Genomic DNA, 23180 nt, shown 5'->3' on the forward strand with positions numbered 1-23180 from the left:
ACACTGGCTCACTCACCCTTCAAACCGGAACACAACAATATCAAGTATTGCTGTTTTGCGGTAGAATATCTGATGAGTGGGTGGTACCTACCCAGACGAGCTTGCACAAAGCCCTACCACCAGTAAGTATAATACAATATTAGTATAGTATTTAAGTAACTATAATACAATATTATACATTTTGTTATTTCTTCAATTGTCAAGGACGTGATATATGGACAACAAAGATAAAAAAAATTCAACAATGTAGATAAAGCACCGGTGTGCTTCAGTGTAAACTGTTTTTTATTATTATTCTAGGTAATTTCACGGTATATGTTATGCAATGCATATGTTTTTTATATTTTATGTAACCCGTGTGATACCGTTTCAGGACGGATATAGATTATAAAGCATGTTATGCTAATGTGCTAAACTACATCATACATACGAAATATTTTTATATAAGATTTGTAGAACTCCTAAATGTATACATAAAATTCCGTACACATATATGTTACTATGAGCCGAGATGGCCCAGTGGTAAGAACGCGTGAATCTTAACCGATGATCGTGGATTCAAACCCGGGCAAGCACCTCTGAATTTTCATGTGCTTAATTTCTGTTTATAATTCATCTCGTGCTTTTCGGTGAAGGAAAACATCGTGAGGAAACCTGCATGTGTCTAATTTCACTGAAATTCTGCCACATGTGTATTCCACCAACCAGCATTGAAGCAGCGTGGTGGAATAAGCTCCAAACCTTCTCCTCAAATCTTTTTGAGAGGAGGCCTTTAGCCCAGCAGTGGGACATTCACAGTCTGTTACGGTATATGTTACTACACTTTTAAAAGAAGGCTCTATAACTTTAAGTTTTTTAAAAAAATGAACAAATAAATGACGACGCTTGGTAAAATTAATTTTAAACGTACTATGTTAATAAAGTATTCAACTTTTAACCAATATTTTTAGATATATTCAAGATTTTTATATTAAAAAAAAAAAAAAAACAAGCCACGGCAGTAAAAAGTACTACTATGTGTTGGCGAATAGGTCGCTTGGTGCATTTCTGATTGACGTCAAACATTTCCGTGTGGATACATAGCCAGTTTTAATCTATGCACGCAATCTATCAGCAAAAAAGAAGCATTTACAACAGTAAACCGCACGCTGGTAACAAGGTATGTTCCAACCAGATGAGATAACTGTCTATCACAGTAACACGGATGTATACATGTGTGTTTCGTTTACTTGATATGTGTTTATAATTCACCTTAACTGCCTCCGTGGTAGCTCATAAGGCTGCCCCGAAGTCCAAGATTTTAGCCACTGTCTATTCCCGTGTCGCTTTCCGTCCTATTTTAAGATATATGAACTACCTACAGAGTTTTTGCATAGGGAATACAGAGTGCACTGCGTTTACGGACGCACACGATACTATAATACCTCTTGATGGCTATTCTCCGACGAGAATGGCCGCTGTGACCAATGTAGGTCAGGACTTTTTTTTATATGCGCCGGGATGGCAAATGACTCTACTCCACCTGATGGTAAGTGGTAGTAGAATCTAAACGCGACATCATCATCGCATTTATCAATGGAGCAGCGTGAAAGAATAAGGTATGAAACTTCACAACAGAAGAAAAATCAGTTGGCCAATTTACCTAAAACCATTAACAGACACATGAAATATAAAAAATTGGAATTTAACTTAGATTTGGCCATAAATTCGTCCGACACTTTTTTTCTATCTTCTTGGAACCCTCACATTTCCCCAGGGAATAAATCTTTATTTCTGTACCATGGAAGATGTCACAATATACTTCTATTTCAAGGAACAGATAAAGCCAAGATTTAAAAAAGTATATAATAAAGTGACAACGAAAATAATACTGTAATTCAGTGTATTCGGTTTTACAAAAGCGTGAAAAATTTCCCGCCACATATTAATTATATGTTTTACGTATAAAGTTTGAAATTTCCCTATTTATCCCTTTAAAAGTTCTATAATTTATAGTAACGTCAATCGTAATTTATTCCTTTCATAAAATATGTTATAGACACGGCTCCACTCTTTAGCTCTTTGTTCTTTTATCCGTACATCATTTATATCATTAACGCATCAATGCATTTTTAACGTGAATGCCTTGTTTTATAATGAAACTCTCGTCTATGTTTTTTTTTTATTACCAATTGGTCGAAAGAAAACATATAACACCTAAAATCCTTTAACAACTCCTGTTATTTAAGCTGAAGGTTAAATAAGTTTTGGAAAAAATATGCCTTTTCGTTATTTTTGGGTGTAACTTGTAAATAATTCTCACGTTCTTGTTTTTTTTTTTTTTTATATCGCCGGGAGGGCAAATGACTCTACTCCACCTGATGGTAAGTGGTAGTAGAGTCCAAACGCGACGACGGCCAGTACAGACGGGAAAAACGTTCTGCACTAGCCGCCTTCGCCTTGCCGGCCCGCAAGATGCCTCTTCACGCCTCGTTTGAAGGAACCCGGGTTGTAAGAGGAGGGGAATACGTGAGCTGGTAAGGAATTCCATTTTTTGGAAGTGCGACAAAGAAAGGAGTTGCCAAATTTCTTTGTTCGCGATGGAATTGATGTCACAGTTAGGCGGTGACATCGAGAACCAGCTCGCGTGGACTTAAGAAGGAAGGGGGAAGCAGGAATTAGAGAGAATAATTCCTCAGAGCACTCGCCGTGATACAGTCGATAGAAAGCGCTCAGTGCTGCTATCTCACGACGCAATTGTAAAGGTTCAAGGGTGTTTGTGACCTTTACGTCGCCAATAATGCGTACGGCACGTCGCTGCAACCGGTCCAAGGCCTCAAGTAGGTACTTAGCGGAGCCATCCCAAAGGTGCGAGCAATATTCCACGCAAGACCGTACCTGTGTTTTGTACAGCAGGCACAGTTGTTGTGGCGTGAAAAAGCGCCGCACCTTGTTCAGAACTCCGAGTTTCCGTGAAGCTGTTTTTATAACAGCCTCGATGTAATCCCTTGGACTAAGGTCGCAGCGAACGTCAATCCCCAGCATGGCGATTTTGCTTTGCATCACCAGCGGAGTACCACAGAGGGAGGGATAATTAATTCTTGTCAGTTATCACCGAAGTGTCTGACATATTTGCTGTTGGAGTTGGTATTCGTTGATGGAATCGTAACGAAATCCAATAGAGGGTGTTATCGATTTTATTTATTACATGTATAAATATGATTAAAATAATAATAATGTCCTCCAGACCGATTTCGGCCATGGCGGCCAATCTCAAGAGAGATTAGCCAACTACGCGGGAGATATTATAGTGCACAAGTGTGTGCGCAAACACAGGTGCACTCTCTATTCCCTAACTCTCATAATCCGATGGGACAGCAATCGGACACGACCGGAAAGAGTTCAGGCGCAGGACCAACGGCTTTACGTGCTTTCCGAGGCACGGGAGTGTACACACTTCCAACTTCCACACTCCGGGCTGCTACTGAGAATTTTCTGACAGAAAAACCCAATAACTTTTTATTGGCCCGACCTGGGAATTGAACCCAGGACCTCCGGGTCTGCGGCCTTATATCAAGCCACTAGACCAACGAGGCAGTTATGATTAAAAATAGAACTATTGTGTGGTTATTATTTACAGATTTAGAGATTTACAGAAGATCAGTCTTCTAGCAGCATACCAGACTGTTGGTAGCTTTGAATTCACCATCATCATCATTTATCTTGTAAAATGAAGAGTCAAAAGTGCTTGCAATAATCTCGAGTATAATAGTTTAAGAATTGAGCTTGCTTGGATTTTTTTTCTTATTTATAATATGTAGGCAGACTTGCTAACAGGATGTGTAATCAATCACCACTTCCTGGATATAGATAAGCACTGAAAGATATATTAAACATTCGCAACCAACATTAGGAACTAATAAGTTGTCTCTCGTGCTTGTAGTTACACTGGCTCACTCACCTTATAAACCGGAATTCAACAATATAGTATTGCCGTCGGTGGTAAAAATATATGACGAGTGTGATACCTATACCGACGGGCTTGCACAAAGCCCTACCATCAATTTTAAACTTTATATTTTAATATGTTTTTATTATTTAATTTTATTCGCGAGATAATGTACAGATTATCCGCGAGCTTGGCTTGTAATTAAGCAACGAATCTAATTTCGGCGTATTTCGTAGACCCATTTATCGTTTAAAGCACCTTGTTAAGAACGCTTCGTCTTATTGTTATACGCGATTATTTAAAAGCTTGAACACCTACGTTTTTACGTAATTTATTAAGGCGTAATTCTAGTTATTTATTTCTTTTTAGAAATTTTCTGTTATAAAATTGATTTATTCTTTTACAGCATTTACGCGAAATTTTTAATTAAATCACAAACACGAAACTGTTTTCATTTAATTACCGCAATTGTTTACACTAACATCACGTGTTACAATGTTGTTATAATGTTCTTACCTTAAGGGCTGCACTTTATACACATTTGATTCAGACAATTTTATGTTTTCTATATCAAGGTAATCATTTTTCTAATGACGCCTTTTTAAGCAATTTCTACATAGCTTTGACGACCTTAAAGCAAACGAATAGAAGAAGAAAAAATTTATATAGTTTCTTATTTTTAGTCAAATTTGTAATTTGTAATCACTTGGTGGGGCTTCGTGCGAGCCCGTCTGGTTTTGGTACCACCCACTCATCTTAATACTTACTACTGTTGAGTTCCAGTTGGAAGGGTGAGTAAACCAATGTAAGGAAGTTCGATGTTAGGAATAGTTTATATTTCTTGGAACGCCAATTACTGTGGTGTTGACTACTTACTATCAGGTCCATTGCCCGATCGCATACATATTATACAAAAACAAAAATAAACCTGTCTAAAGATTCTATAGAAACAATGCCGCACGGATTGACTTCTTCAAGTTTCATTAATTTTTAATCGATAACGAATATATAATGTGCAATTTTTATGCATTTATGTACTTTTCTAACAACGAATTGGACAATCAGTATATAAATTGGACATAAGCAAAGCCCACTTTTCTATTGGTAACTCGGTAACGATACATAATAAAGCTGAGTGCACGATTACTTATTTACTAACACAAAAGCACGACGGACGGACGGACGGACGAGAACGCTTAGTCTAATCTGTTTATAGGTTCCGACATCAAGGCTCATGAAGGCTCATTACGTCATCATTGTTCGACTCTATTTAACTTGTAATATGTCGTTTTAAAATATTAATGACCGGTCGCATCTTTACGTAAAATTTTTAATATAAAGATGTTTATATAATTTGTAATTAAAACTAGACTATTTTGTTTTATCTTTTATTATAATTCATTGAAAGGAAACTCCATATACTGTAAATAATAAAAACTAAAACCCCACAGACAACATTTCACATAGGAACAAAGTGCCTTAAATATCGTCCACAGATTACACATACGCAACATTTTTTTTTTATAGAATAGGAAGGTGGACGAGCATATGGGCCACCTGATGGTAAGTGGTCACCAAACATTGGCATTGTAAGAAATGTCAACCATCGCTTATAGCCAATGCGCCACCAACCTTGGGAACTAAGATTTTATGTCCCTTGTGCCTGTAATTACACTGGCTCACTCACCCTTCAAACCGGAACACAACAATATCAAGTATTGCTGTTTTGCGGTAGAATATCTGATGAGTGGGTGGTACCTACACAGACGAACTTGCACAAAGCAATACCACCAGTAAAAATATATATATGCGGCATGCGGCCAACATCAAGGCTGTAAACACAATAAATCAACGCATCAAACAAAAAAAAAAGTATAGAATCATGGTTGACAGCGCATAAAAAAAAATTAAATACGTCGTCCAAAATGTATCAATATTTTGTATGTATTGTTTACTAATATAAAATAGATTAAAAAAAAATATATGAAATTTTGTTTAAACATATTTTTTTTTACGAAATAAGTAGTTGGCGGCCCTATTGTAAAACTTGACGTCAGACGGCGTTTATAGAAAGCAATACGATGTGTTATTTCCCTTCAGGGTGAAAGGATGTAGAGAATATTGTATTTGGATTTGAAATATGTGTGTATGTGCATGATTTGAAATATTCGTATTGACATTATAAACAAATAGAGCTGGCATGTTACAATAAAAAAAAAAAAAAACAAACAAAAAATACGATTACAACACCCCCATACCCTTAGCAAACGTTTTGCTCAATGACATTGACATGTAGCACATAAACATAGGGAATTTATCCCCAATTATAACACGACTAGAAATATAATTGATACATAATATAAGGGAAAATTCTCGATAGGAAATACCAATAATTTTCTATTGGTCCGAGCCGGATTTTGAAACCAGGACCTCGGAATCTTGTCTCATAACTTATCCAATAGTTATACCAAGCAATTATATAGCCGCTGAAAACATATATTAATACAGAGGATAGTATATTTATTTGACTGCCTCGTTGGTCTAGTGGTTAAGGCCACAGACCCAGAGGTCCTGAGTTCAATTACCAGGTCGGACCAATAAAAAGTTATTGGGTTTTTCTATCGAGAAATTTACCGTATACGTTGATACATAATCAAACAAATCAAAATCTAGTTTCTAGTCGTGCTATCATTGGAAAAAATCCCCTATGTTCATATGTTACATTTCAATGTCACTGAGTAAAACGTTTTCTAAGGGTATGGGGGTGATGTATTCGTATTTATTCGTATGGATTTCTGTAAAGCGACAATCTATATAAGATTTAAAAAAATAATCATAAATAGTTTATTTACATCAAAATATATATCACAATATTGCACACTTGATTAACATATATAATAGCTGTGTTAGCTGAAACGGTACAACAATTGTTTTACCGGAAACAACACTTAACCAGCTTGAATCGTGGATGAATCAAAATATACATATATAACCGTACAAATAATCTGTCTATACATTAATATGTTTTAAAAACTTATATTTTTTTTTAACTTTACATGTAGTTAAATCAAGAAGCTAAATTTATATATTCATATATAATACTACGATCTAACTTGACCGCTCAGTTATAAGGCACGAGATGTGCAAATATTACAGTTGCGAAAACGAATAATTTACACGCAATTACTTAAATAAAACTATTTATCTATAATTGAGAACCAACTTCAGGTCGGCAAACTTAGGTTGAGCGTGTAATACTATATAGTATATACTTTAAAGAATTAAGCTTTTTAGATAAAACAGTACTTCTGCTGATCAATAAAAAATAAAAATTAGATAACGTTCAGAGTATTAAGCCTTTATCGGATCGTTAAATTAATCAACCGTTTTTTACATATCAACGCTGGATTGAAATTTAAACGATGTTAAGTTAAAAAGAGCTGTCTGATGGATTAAGAGTAAATAAAACAAATTAAAATACTCGCAACAGATACTAAAAACTTTTGAATCGTGTTGAATTTGATTCGATCTACTCATAAAATACATTTCTAATGGATATGCCGATATTGTTTTTATTTTATAATAATAGAAAAGTGCTGCTGTTTTGCGGTAGAATATCTGATGACTGGGTGAACCTACCCAGACGTGACGAGCTTTTACAAAGCCCTACTACCACCAGTGAAGCACCAATGGGGCCTTTTTTGTAATAAAATACTTTTTTTCACATGTATTTGCATATATATATATATATATATATATATATATATATATATATATATATATATATATATTAGCTAACGTTGTGTCTTTACCAACAATCAATAATCAAATCAAAGTCGTAAATAGAATTAATATTTATTTAACATATCCTTAACTTACTTTTAAAACAAATCACACGTAGTACAATATACTTAAAATATGTTTTTAAATGAACGAAAAATTTATAAATTTACCTAAACGAACAGAGAAAAAGCTTAAAAAATATTAACATTCAAAAATACGTGCGATAGCAATCAACAACGTTGGGACTTGCGCTGATTTCCAAAGAAACAAACTTTCAACAAAAGCTTGGTGTAAAATATGATAAAACACGCTGTCGTGCGGGCGGCGCACGGCTTTTAATATTTTTGTCTATTTTTAATTTGAACGCAGAGGTAAAAAATTTACCCGTGCCTTTAACAGAACAAAACCTGTGCATCTACATTGTAACTAAAAATTACTAACTTTAATTTTTCTTATGTACGAAAATAACTTAAGAATATTAACACAACTTACGAGTATAATTTTTACCATTTCAAATTGTAATAATCTATTTGTTGCAAAAGACATGTTACTTTATATAAAAATAGTTATGACCGGCAGCTTTGCGGCTGGAAGTTTTTAGATTTAGTAAAAAATACGTCAAAATCGGTTCATATTCAACCGTGAAAGCGTAACAGACACAACGTTACGTTCACGTTTATAACATTAGTATTGATATGGATTATATAAATGATAAATCGTGTAGTATTTATTGATTTTCATGAAGACTATACAATGTTATTCGTATTTACTTAATACAAAAAAAATTAATGAATAAAATACCAACTTATTTTCTTTCCGGATTTTCTGTGTAAAAGTTATGTAACGTAGTTCCGTTTAGTCTTGTAACATTAATTTAAACTTAAAGAGCGAAATCGATATTCGATGATTTCGATAAGTAAGGCCATGATTTCGCTCTTTCTGTCATTATTGTTTTGACATTAGAAAGAAGAAGACAGCATTGTTTAACTAATCACCCGTTAAAAGTAATGTGATATGTTCGTACGTATCGAAACTGCGACCAAAGTTTGATTGAGAGCCACTAACTTTTCATCTGCCTGCAGTTACGTAATGCGGTATTACTTTCATATATATAGAAAAATTTTGAATATATTGTTTATCTACTATTATATTATGTATCACATGGATCAATAACAGATTGTCTTTTTTAAGCTAGGGAAAATCTACAACTCTGGACAGTACTGGGTTTGTGATGTTATTAACTGAAAACGCGATAGTATTCTTCGAAACAGATTCAGAGGAACTCATACCGCGTCCAGTCTTTTCGAGCCACGCTCCAATTGCCCGGCGGAGCTCACTTTAGATCGAGAGTGATTTAATCAAATTATATAATGAACTAACATTGTTACTCGAGAGCAAAGACATTTTTGAATAAAGGTAGAAAACGTATCTTTCGTTTTCAATTCGAATAAAGTCGTATACACGAGAGATAGGAGAGTAATTACATCCAACACATTCCAATTGCACCTGCATTTCAAAATTCATCATAAAACAACACGAAACAACATGAAACGGTTTCAGAGTTCTTTAAATTTGTAAAAGTTACTGTAAATCTTGCTTTGAATATTATTATTCACTACCTTTTTAAGACTTATTTTTAAAACTAGTCTTTTTTACGTTTAAACTTAAAACTTGAAATGATATAAAATAACAGCCAGTAGATTTGCTAAAAACATTTTAAATACCCACTTAAAGAGATTTGGAGTTCATACCATCAAAGTGCTCAACTATGGGATGATGGATAAACAAACCTTTTTTTTTTAATAAGTAGGCAAACTAGCATATGTGCCACCTGAGGATCACCACCACCCATAGATATTGACACTGTAAGAAATATTAACAATACCGTGTTAATATTTCTTACAGTGCCAATGTTGGGAACTAAGATGTTATGTCCCTTTTGCCTGCAGTTACTTGTGTCAATCACTCTTCGAACACAGCAATACTAATAAATATAATAATAAAAGTAGTACTTACTAAACTTAATAAAATAAGTAGTACTTACTACCAAACGGGCTTACCGCCATGTAGCAGAATTTCATAGTGGGTGAACTGCCTTCACTTCAAAGTCGCGCGCATTCTCACAATTAAAAATGAAAGAGGCATTGCAACGCAAGCGGGTTTTGTCTTGTAATAAATAAATAAAACAGTGTCAGACAATTAATTAGCGTCATATTAATGATTTATATTATGAAAGTTAAAAGGAACGACTATATTACGATTTTCTTTTATTAAATTTCTCGATCTACGATATTTGTACATTCCTCGTCGTAATTACGTTTCACTCCCGTCGGAAAAATTGTGTTGGAGTTTTTACTTTTATTTCCGAGTAGCTGTAAAGTTTCACTTATGTATTTTATCTTATTTTTAAAGTTTTAGCGATTCAATTTAATCAATATTTGTTTATGGATTATTTTTGTAAACGTTACTATATGTGTCCGTGATCGGTGACTATTTTAATCAATAAAATTTAACTGGTCTACACTTCTGGTAACCAAAGAGCTGGTGCTTATTAAGCCCAAAGGCTGAATTTAGCGGTGCATAGAGGCAATAGTGCCAGCGTCTTGGGTGCAATGCCACAAGACAATCTATTAAGACGTGTTTTTTCTATAAATTAGCAATGCGTTTTTTATATACATATTATAAAAAATGACTGTACATTATTATACTATATCCTGTAATAATATCAAATAAAATGTTGACAATATTATTAAACGAAATAATAGGTACTTAGAATTGGATACACAAACAACCATCACTGAACTCTTATGGGCTCAACTCAACCAAACTCGTGTATGTTGGATTAACAGTATTCACTAACTTGCAATGGAGCAGTGTAGTGATTAACGTTCACAACTTCTCCTTGTTGAAAAACCTTCGTCCAGTAGCGAAACATTTATGGGTTAAAACTATGTGTTTAAATGAAGTAGTAAATATCGGATATTTTATTCTATATCCGGAGTGTTTTTTTTTTCATAGGTAGACGGGCAAATAATGGTAATTAGTCAACACCGCTCATAGACATTGGCATTGTAAGAAATATTAACCATCCCTTGCATCGCCAATGCGCAACCAATCTTTGCAATAAAGATATATTTTGTTTTGTTTGTTTATATATTATAAATCTTATCTGTAACTAGCGTACACGCAAAAGGGTTTTAGCTCTAAAGCAATAATCAATACGCCATTTTTCTTAATGATCGTTAATATTAAATATATTAATAATTCAACTAGTATTGCCCAATATCCAATTATAATTGATTATTATATATAAAAACGGATGTTGGTATATCTGTTTGAAAATAATAGACTTTGACGCTGATTGATCATCATGAAAGTTAACATTACGTACATATAAACATACATATATATAAAACTATGGATATTCGGTTGTCGCAATCCCTAAACATTTTTAAGACTGACAATATTTTCTGTCTGAATAATTTGTTTATATATAATAATAATGATAATACTAATGTCGTCCAGTCCAATTTCGGCCTCTGCGGTCAATCTCAAGAGAGAGATTAGCCAACTACGCAGGAGATATTATAATGCACAACTGTGTGCGCTGACACAGATGCACTCTCTATTCCCTCACTCTCATAATCCGATGGGACGGTAATCCGACACGACCGGAAAGAGTTCAGGCGCAGGACCAACGGCTTTACGTGCTTTCCGAGGCACGGGAGTGTACACACTTCCAATTTCCAGGCTCCGGGCTGCTACCGAGAATTTTCTGACAGAAAAACCCAATAACTTTTTATTGGTCCGACCTGCGGCCTTACATCAAGACACTAGACCAACGAGAAGTAAATGTATATATATATATTTATATTGTACAATCTAATTACTTTATATATTTGCACTAGCCTTCTCTGTAACTGAAGTCTCACTTCGAGGTTGCCTATAAAAGATCATTATTAAAGAGTGCTTTAAATTTTATTCCCTTATTATTATAAATAATTGCAGTAAAGTGTATGTCTATCTATATATAACATATATCTATAATATATATTTAAACAGAGAAAACAGCTTACAAAGAAACAAGAAGGATTGCCGGTCATTAACACGTACGTACACTAACAAATATGACTTTTTAAATAAACCTTGTCGAATTTGAATGTATTTGTAATGTTTCTAACGCAAAAAATGTTTCACTCCTGTCACAAGTACAGAGCTGCATATATATTTTTTATTATTACCATCGGCACACGGAGTCAATGATCAAACATAATCGTGTAATATAATCAACTCGTAACGGTAACTTGGTTATTCAATCGAAATTTACTTAATCAATCCAATTAGTCGCTTCCGAAAATTAAACCAATTTAAATGGATACATCGCCGTTTCAATTATTTTCACTTTTATTAAAACTACAGTTCGCGTTCACTTTTAAATCACTAGTCATTTAATACATGACGATTATTATTATTAATTCATACATAATGATGAACAAGTTGAAACCGGTTCAATCCGGACAAGAGCCAGTGAGTTTTCAAAAGCTTTACTTGTATTTAATCTCATACCACCTACCTCTTATTCTATGAGTTACGCCGTTGACTGCCTGGAAGAGATCGCTATGCAGCGATATGGCCGCCAAAGTTGTAAGCTAATTAGATTGTATCCATTTGTTTTATATTTTTTATAACCTTTATGGCGTACAATAAAATATATTTTATCGATCTATTTACCTAACCCGCAGCGCAAAGCTCCGAAACTTGCTTTTTGACCAGCAGTGGGGACATTTACAGGATTTTATTCAATTTTTTTTAATGCTTTAATATGCTGTGTATCAAATATAAACAGCATAAAAAAGCAAAACATGAATTTAGTAGTACGAAGATATGCAATACTTGTACTCATTTATATTTAAAAAAAAAGAAATGCCACAGATAATATTTAGTCGTTCATTTACAGCAGATAATCAATCATCTAAATCTACTCATGCAGCGAGATCTTTAAGCACCGTTACCATGTTTTGCAAAACCAGAGCGGTACGCGACATACTTCGTGTAATATACGACTAAATAATTGTGACTTATGAAACTATATCGTATAGTAACGGTATGTAACTGTCCCACGGTTGGGCAATATACCATCGTTTAAACTTGCAACTTAATCCAATAACTGTACCAATAAATCAAATGTATTTTATTTCATTAAAATGTTTTTGAATCGTCAACATTTTAACTCTAGCACCGTTTCGGAAAGCAGTTTTTAACAAGAAACTGTTGGGAACTCGCGTAATTGCCCTGTTAAAATACAATATAATATTTCATTCGCCGTTTTATGCATTGATCAAAATGTAAGCAAAGCACTTAACGCATAAAATTAATACGGAATACTCAGTTGCATGATTATTGATGGCCCAGTGGTTAGAACGTGTGAATCTCAACCGATGATTCATAGTTCAAATCCGGCAAAACAGCGCTGAATGTTCATTTTTTTAATTTATGTTTATAAATCAACAAGTGCTCGGCGGTGAAGGAAAACATCGTGAGGAAACCTATGTGTGTCGAATAAAAATATACCACGCATTACAGCAGCGTGGTGTAGTAAAAGCCTTCTCAAAACGTGGAGAAGGCGTTAGCCCAACAGTGGCAATTTACAATACAAATCTTGATTACTATATTCAATTGACTACATACGTGTTCTCTGTGACTTCTTGAATCGTACATAATTTATTAAACACCTGTCGAAATTAATGTAGATAAAATATAACATAAAGTAACTTTGATTTAAGGTCTAATATTCAATTTATATCTTAATTTTAATCATAATTATTCACATCAATAATTAAGAATACCACGGAAATTGGATTCGACAAATTAAAAAATAATTAATAAACTAAATTATTAGATATATTTTATTAGATCAGTAACATTACGTAAGAATACTTTCACGACATGTGTACGCAACTTATATAATTCTTTTTTCTAGAAATATTTACCATACAGCCCAAAAAAAAAACTTTAAATTGCGTAAGTAGATTTTTCTATACACTATATTTAAAAAATAAAAACATTTTTTTTCCATATATTTATATATGACTAATTATACCCCACCTCTATATGTATATCTGTCAAATAAGTTTTTTTGGACATTTTTTAATTATTATTATTATAAAAGTAAGTATCATTTCACGTACCAAAACAGTTTTTTCAGGACCTTTATTATAACAAATTGAAAAGTCGATCGTTAACCGAAGCGTTGTTGTGAAAAATTGATAGTGTCGGCGGGACGGAATTGACTTTATTTTAGGCAACAATGGCGTTGTTCGTTTAACAGTCGACTGTCGACTGGCCGTGAGTGCTATTGTTATTCGATTTTCAAATATTACTTTTATACTTTCATTAAATAAACCATTGCGACTTCTTGAAAGTCTAGTGTGCTGAATAAGCAAACCGTTACTTTAAACTTACCACATTCTTGTTGCTACAAAATTATTTTAAAACTATATACGTATGTATATCGTAATTTTATTATAGAAATATTTTATGAAAAAAAAGCATTGCACTCAATCGTTAATTATCTGAAACTTTGTGGTTTTCAGATCTATTCTTTCGTTCCTAACGAGGTTAAATTAAAAAAATAAAATAGTGTTAACTTCGGTACGAACTATAAATAAAAGAAAATGTTTTTTTTTTAATTATTAATATATGTGAAGTACATCAACTATTCAGATTTTATGATTTTGAAAGTATTTTATAATGAAACAAGTCCACGAGACATTATTTAACGAACCGTTGGATACTTTTACCTGTTCTTCATTTGTATTTCTTGAAAGCGTAAAATTCACTTTAGGAAGTATTATTCTACAAATATTTTAGTGACATTTAAATTTTTAAAGAAAAATGTAGATAAAAATACTTTATAAGAATAATTTATAAGAATTGTTATGCTTTGGATGAGGATATAACATTAAAATAGAGTTGCAACAAATATTTCTCAACAATTAATCTTTAATTTTACTTGGTAGTAAGGCTTTGTGTAAGCCCGTCGAGTAGAGTACTTGACGGGGCTTAGACAAAGCTTATTCTACCGCTAAACAGCACTAATTATTATTTTATGTTCAGATTTGAAAGCATCAACAATAGTATGTTTGTAATATGTTTAAATTTTCGATCAAATATAACGACGAATATTTCGTATTCGACTCGTAAATATACTTTTCGTTGAACTCTCATTAAAACCCTTTTTGATTTAAAAATTCTCGGTGCTGCCAGTAATAAAAAATTAAATTAAATCGCTTTAGCTATTACACGCCACTAACAACTCTCTGACCTACTTATATAAGTATGTTTGTCGCGTTTTAACATGCGTAATAAATTTTTTAAGTGTTAAACGTGACAATGATGTTGCGTTCACGCCCGTCATGCACAGTTACATATATTTTAATTAATATTACCTAATACTAGCTGTTTCTTGCTACTTTGTCCGCTTTAAATTTTATTTTGCTCTGCATCCAACTTTCGAATATAATCATAAATAAACCTAGAGTTAATATTGTTAGTACTGTCAGTCGTTTTATTATTTAAAAAAAACTATGGTGATGTCAGAGCTAGCGTGAAATGACGCAAGAGGCGGTTGAACCGAACTTGACTGTTTTACTTTGGTAACAAAACTATAGTATCCGCTGACTACCCGAACTAGTCGATCAGGGTGTTTTTAAAATTTTTAACATGACACAAAATTAAATAAATCTTTGAAGTACCTAATTTATAAAAAAGTTATTAATAGAATAAATCCTTCATCGTCTCACTCAAATACAACTCGGGAATATGAAAACTGATGCCTGTAAAACAAATAAACAGCGCCCTGAATAATGATATGCGCATAAAAATTCCTTATATCCGTTACAACTTCCTTAGAATCTATGGGATGACCCTCTATTTATTGAACACATCCAATTTTTAACTCTATTCCAAAACTTGAAGGTACAATATAACATTCAGTTTAATTTTAATGACATGTTCACACTTCTGTAAAACTGTGTAAAACTAAAACGAGTGTGTGTGCGTGGCCTAAATATAAAAGATCCCATACACTATACGATTTATGTTAGACTTAGGGATGCGTTATTTTGAGCGCCTTATTGTTTATAAAATAAACATTATAGCTTAGAGTAATTAAAACAATAGCTTTATTACACTTGTTATTTATGAAGACAAAACCGTCAATGATTACACATCAATAATTATAAATAAACACGACATTATTTATGTAATGCCTAACCTAAAACACACAATATTTAATATAGCTATGAGCTAGCTGTATTTCTTGTGTTAAGATATAGATATTGTTCGTGTTAAATAAGATAGAAAGATATTTTGTCGATGAATGGTTTTTAAAAATAAGAATATTTTTAGCGGTCTTTAAAATGGAGGATGTTATCAATTCGTTTTTATTTCAAGATGTGTATACAAACGTCGACTTTAAAATAAATGATATATTGTTTATTATTTTTTTAAATATAATATCAACACCAACAAGAAGTACACTAATAAATACAATTGAGCCTTTAAATATAACGTTATATAAATGAAGTGTCTCCTAAATTATAGGTGTTGCAAAATACATCAACAGTTCGAGTTAACAAAAAAAAAATAATTTTAAAAATTAAAATAAGTATTTATAACAAGTAGAAATTATATTAAAAATTATTATAAAATTATCACTTGATTGGTATAAAATGAACATTTAATTTTTTTCAATATTAATTATTTGATTAAAGGCAAACAAAAGTGTGTGGTACATTTATAAAGAAAAATAAGTTAAAAACATAATTGTTAAACTTTTTATTAAATTCAGGCACACTTTTGAAAACGTTTTAATTATATCCGAAAATCCGAAAACAGCCTGTGAATGTCCTCTCCTCATTTTGAGGAGAAGGTTTGGAGCTTATTCCACCACGCTGCTCCAATGCGGGTTGGTGGAATACACATGTGGCAGAATTTCAGTGAAATTAGACACATGCAGGTTTCCTCACGATGTTTTCCTTCACCGTAAAGCACGAGATGAATTATAATCACAATTAATTATATACGTTATAAGTATTTCTCCGACAACAGTAAAAAAAAATGAACAGTGAATTATTATCTACATATAAAGTTACTAGTTTAGTAACCGTAACGAAATTTCATTACGGAACGCATCATATCGCAACCTGCATTATATTCCTTTATATAATAAACATCAGTATCAGTTCATATTATACACGATTTCCTCCATCGGTGTCTGCCTGTCTGTCTGTTCGCGATAATCCCAAAAACTACGGGATGGAATTTCATACGGCTTTCAATAATGGACGAAATGATTCATGACGAAGGATTAGGAGTATCATTATATATCGGAAAAAATCATGCCGACTGGAGCTTTAACTGTGTGCGTCACGCAACCAATATATTTATATATATTACGACATAAATATTTTATGTAGACACTTAATATGCGTGCGAAGCCAGGCCAGCTAGATAGTATATTATACTTAAATATAAAGAAAAAGTTCAAAATTGCTTCATATGTCAATTTTATTACATATATTTGAGCTTTAAATTTCATCAATTGCAATATAAAAATAACAAATGCTTACTGAAAATAATATAAGTAAATTAAACTAATAAAGCATTCGAAACAAGTAAAAAATTAAAGAAAACAGACTTCTCGGAAGGTCCGACTAATAATTACTACGCTGTATCAAGTTCATGTCGGTTTGGGAAAACACCGATTCGAAACTTGCTGGCTATGCCTCGAAACGAGTTCTACAACACAATGTATGTATATAAACCAATCCGCAGAGGAGACTTGGATCAACTCCCGAATCCACCCTAATTCACTCTTATTGAAAGTACAAAACGAATGAGGAGTGGAAGAGAGAGTAGCCATTTTTGTTTTTGTTTACAATTTATTTATTTCGATTTGTTGCTCAAAATGTGGCTATACCACTTTAGTTGTTATATTACAAATGGAATAATTTATATATAAATAATTTAAATTCTAATTCCAGATTAATAGCTCGTTGTTGTTAGTATACCTATGTTATATATATTATTATGTTTTACAATAAGAAATGAATATTATTTGTGTCTTCCTTATTATTATCAAATAAGAAGTTTTTTTCTGTAGTTTAATTGACACTAACTTTTTTTTAAATTATTATAGTTTCCGTCAAAAAGGTTGCCTTAAAGAGATCGCTTTAAGCGATAAGGACCTTTACACGTATGCAACTTGTTCGTTATCCTGTGCTATGATAATTAAAGATTTTGTGCGCAATCAAATTTAAAACAAATGACTATGACACAACGACAAACATAAATAATAAAAATAAATTAAGACAACAGGAATTTTAAAAAATCAATTCCTGAATAGGAGTTGACTCTTTTGTCCTAAAACATTTTTTCAATATTTATTCATGTTCAAATTAAAAATGATATTAAACCGGTTTTCTGCATATTATTTAAGCTGCTCCGGGTCGACGAAACACTGACCTTTCGAAAGGTCGGTAGACACATATTGGTAAAGTGATCTATATCTAATAACAAATTTTCTTTTTACGGACTCCGTGTGTGTGTGTGTGTGTTTTAACGTAAACGTGGCGCTGCTTTGCTTACGTAAATCTATACAAATAAATAAAATAAAAAGTGTTTGTACATAGCATTGCTGTACAGAGCATACGTTTCCATAAAAATACAAATAAATAAATTAATATGGCTATTTAATTATGGCTAAAATAAATAAATAAATTTGCGAGTTAATATTGCTTATTTTCGTTTTAGCTTACCGCTACAAACTTATAATTGTTTCCGCCAAAAATATCAAATATATACTCAAATATTTGATAATTAAAATCACATATTTAATTAAGTAATTTAAATTAGATTATGTTCATTGACAAGTACCTATCTTAAGGATAATTTAATGGTAGCTTACCAACAACCAGATGACTTAAGATGGCTAAGTTATTCTAGAATATAACTATATACTTAAAACGTTAAAACTATTCCATTTCCAACATTATTCAACTAAAAACAAATTATTAACATAAATTTAACTTATAAAATCATCCTATTATTTACGTAAACTTAACGTAACCAGAATTTTCCCACTCATTTACTTGAGAACTGACCCATGACTCGTTACGTCAAGCGGGTGTTGCGTAACGAGTAATCTTTTTCTGTTTATTCAAAATCATTCAGTGATTTTTTTAAACACAAACATGTATAAGTCAAGTATACATTTTCTTACAAAATACATCAAGAATAGCATTCAAGCGAAGATAATAAAATAACAAAAAAAAAACTTTATAAATATGGAAATAAATTGTCAAAAGTCGTATTTTAAAAGAGAACACTGACTTATAACATGATCTGTGTGTCCGTTGCACTTTATACAGAGTAAGCCAAATCGTGAAAATAACGTTACGTTTCCTGAAGCAATTAACGATAACGTAAGCAGTTTTTACTATAATCTCGACGTGGCCGGCTATTTTTACCCCATTCATAGCGCGTTTTATATTCTTTGTGCCACGTTTTGTTGTAAAATGTTAAAATGTTAAATGACTTCTAATAAAAGCTTATTTGACAATCGTGGTATGAGGCTATTATAAAAAATATTTGCAGCATTTGTAAATAATAGCCATGCCGTATTTTTGTAACGAGGTTACCGTTACTGTTCAATACAGATAACAACAAAATTTATGCCTTATTCCGATTCGAGGTTACATTTTTAAAATGTCATTCTTAAAAATAAAAAGTACACGTTCGTTTTATTGTTCTTTATATTATTCATAATTGTAATAGTTTAACGTCAACTTAAGTATATATATTTATATGTTTCTTAGAAAAATATAAATCTTATTAAAGTCAAAAGTGAAAGTAAGTGCACGGTAACAGCGTTAACCGACGGTGGGTTCAGTAGCACTGATTGCATAAAACACTGCAACTAAACTTACATAGAAAATAATAATAAGTATTTTTAAGATACACAAAAACATACTTTCAATTAAGACAAACAGTTTCAATTTATGTTAAAATCATTTATCTTGAATAAACAATGTATAAATAAATATCAACAAATGAAAGAGGTGAGAAAAAAACGAATAATTTCACTTTGCAAATAATATTAGATTTATAATAAAACAAGACGGCGTTAGGTATAAAAAAGTAGCCTATGTCCGTTCTTGGGGTTTAAGCTTACATCCACATTACCCCATCGATTCAATGGACATACAGACAGAGTTACTACTCAGCCAGTGCTACCAGAAGTAACTAGCTAGCTCGTACTCTCATGGTAGATGCAATCCTTTTTTTTGTCGCTGGAAAAACGCGTTACGCGTTTCCCCCACGGTAACAGTAGGGGGGTATGTGGGGCTCACCGGTGTCCAGCGCCGAGTGCGCCCCGAACATCGGATACCCTTTAAAAAACCAGCCCGTCCGTCTTGACGAGAAGCGCCACGGGATTGCTTGCGCATGCTACCGTGACATGGTAGATGCAATCCTGTCGAACCGTCGTACACAATAAATGATTAAGGTTAAAACCCGAATAATGTTACAATAAAACATTTAAATATGAAAATAAACTCTTCATTAGCTAACCCGACAGATGAAATTAATGCACAGCCAAAATCTAAATCACTTTTTTTTTGTTTTATTATTTATTTGTACTTACTATATTATATATAAATTAACATAATCGACTGTATATGCGTCAAATACGACAAGGCAATAAAAAAAAATTACGTAATATATGTTTATTTATATATTCTGTTTCTGCTATTGATTCTAAACACAAGTGAATGTTGTTCGCATGTAGTTTTAAGCGCTACTTTTGTGTGAATCGTCTGCTTCCGTTATCGTCCAGATGAACGTAATCGACGTAATCGACGTAATCTTCTTAATAGAAATGAATGTTCGTATGTTTGTCCTGTATGCGTTCCTAAGCCGTCCATCCGATTTTGATGAAATTTTGCTAAGCTGATATGCGTACGCCAGGAAGGTTGGATATAAAAAAACAATAATATCTCTTTATGTTTGTCCTTACATATAAACGTTTTATGTGGAGCCTTATTCTACTCATGCGTGCCAGGACGGGTAGCTAGCATTTAATTAATTTAGCTGTAATATCCGCCAAGTTATTTTCCGTATTATTTGGTCATAGGAAGAGCGATTTCTAACTTTGGATTGATTCTTTAGATTATTTAATGAGTAAAATATTTCGTCTACTGCACATCCTGTTTAAAGTTAGCGTGTTTATCATTATTTTTGGCGCGTTTCGTAATGTTTGCCTATTTTGTTTTTTTTTTTTTTTTTTAAATAGCACACGAGTATATTAAATCGTAACAGCCTGTGAATGTCCCACTGCTGGGCTAAGGCCTCCTCTCCCTTTTTGAGGAGAAGGTTTGGAGCTTATTCCACCACGCTGCTCCAGTGCGGGTTCGTGGAATACACATGCGGCAGAATTTCAGAGAAATTAGACACATGCAGGTTTCCTTACGATGTTTTCCTTCAACATAAAGCACGAGATGAATTATAATTACAAATTAAGCACATGGAAATTCAGTGGTGCTTGCCCGGGTTTGAACCCACGATCATCGGTTAAGATTCACGCGTTCGTACATTAAATACATTGTTTAAATATTTCAAGATAATACATATTAAGAACGCAATTTGTTTAAATACTAATAGGTTTTCATCATATAAAAAATTATATTATACTTTAGAACTACTTGAAAAGTGCTGCAGACAAAATGAAACATATTATTAAAAATACATATAATTATGAATTCATAAATACAATATGAATTGCAATAAATATTTGAATGTCCATTACATTAAAAAATAATATTATATAATAAAAATGTAATATTATATATATGAAAATGTCGAAACCGGTAAATCAGAAATACATTTAAAAAAATAGAATACTGCAATCACTAGAACACAATTGTGATTTTATGTATTATATTAACGTATCCCATTTGTTACAAATGTTTTGATTAAAATCATCCAAATAAAATACCTACAATGTTAAATGTTTTTTTATATTTTGCAAATTATGATACATGTAATTTACTGAAATAATCGAAATTAAAAAAAAGTATTATCAAGATGGCAAAAATCGAAATTAAAAATTGTTTACCGTATTTTATCTACTAACTTTATGAAATAACTAAAATCCACGTCTTTACTTTACTCTTTTAATCTGTGTATCTAAAGTTACGAGATTTTTTTAGTCTTAAGCTTAGAATCTATAGTGTTCTAAAAATTGTTCCAACCGCAGCGACAGGAGATTAATCGCAGAGCCACAAAGGTTATAGGTGAGTGGCTGACCCACTGAATCACCAGAGCATTTTTGTCCAGAGCCACCCACGTTATGGTTTTCATAATGAAATATATACAAGCCATTTATAGTATAAAAGTTTATTTATTTATTTTCGATTTTTCTTTGTGTATAATATTTTACGAAACAAAAATAGTTTTTTTATATTCTCACTATAATGGTTTCCATGATAATACGATTCACCACGCAACACTAGTTATTGTAATTCAGTATCTATATTCTGTAATTGCTGCGCAATATTTATGGTATTCGAAATGCAACGTTATTTCTATTCATTATATTTTTAAAATTAAAAAAACAACTTCATTTTTTAACGAAATAAACTTCTACTAAGTTTTACCGAGTTATTGAAGACTGAGGCCTGAAGGCAGATACAAAATTTAATTTTCGTGTTTCTACAAAATACATTGATAAACATTAACATTAATTTAAATAATATGATATACTTTCATTTGCGAATATTCAGTAGAAATTATTTTCAAGCCTTAAAAGTCGAAGAGAAATGATTGGTGGGCATGATTCGAATTGGGAATCAACATTAATTACAAGCGTTATATTGTTTATGGCCAGTTGAATTGGTGACGATGAAAAATTTACACGTATAAAGACCATTGAGTGAAGTGCTTCTATGGTACTGTGGTATACTTTTAAGGAATGCTTCACACGCCTAAGGAATAGTGATTGTGAAAGTCCAGTTACTGGCGACTGGCTAACGACAAGTCGTACTTCCAATTCACCGTGGATACATAAGGCTTTATTCCACCAAGGTACGGTTAGCAGCCGCACGAGTAAATACATACCTTTACGAGGCGCACGCCTTCATAATCGAGTTATAATAAATCCATTCACAATACACGAATACAAAAACAAAACCCACTCGAGCACTGAACACAAAATAATAGAAGAAGAAAAAAACGTTACGCTATCAAAACATAAGGAATATAAAACGCACACATTTTGAACTAAGTTTTTGAAAGAATAAAAAAAAACTTGCACAATATTTGAACAGATGGGAATTTATTTTCGTTCACGCGCGAGGTGAGATCTGTCCGGTGTTACCACACCAAAGTACATTTCATGCCGGAGGGAATC

At 32.5% G+C, this 23180-nt stretch overlaps 1 protein-coding gene across 1 annotated transcript in view; it reads right to left on the reverse strand.

The window, feature by feature from the left end:
- LOC126772154 (uncharacterized) overlaps positions 1–23177 on the reverse strand; it is a 181258-nt gene extending 158081 nt beyond the window's left edge. The window contains exon 1 of the mRNA XM_050492340.1: positions 22889–23177. The gene's annotated coding sequence lies outside the window, so the exon portion shown is untranslated. The remainder of the gene's footprint in view (positions 1–22888) is intronic.
- Between the last annotated feature and the right edge of the window lie 3 nt (positions 23178–23180).

The sequence above is a fragment of the Nymphalis io genome, chromosome 12, assembly GCF_905147045.1.
Source record: "Nymphalis io chromosome 12, ilAglIoxx1.1, whole genome shotgun sequence".
Lineage (NCBI taxonomy): Eukaryota > Metazoa > Arthropoda > Insecta > Lepidoptera > Nymphalidae > Nymphalis > Nymphalis io.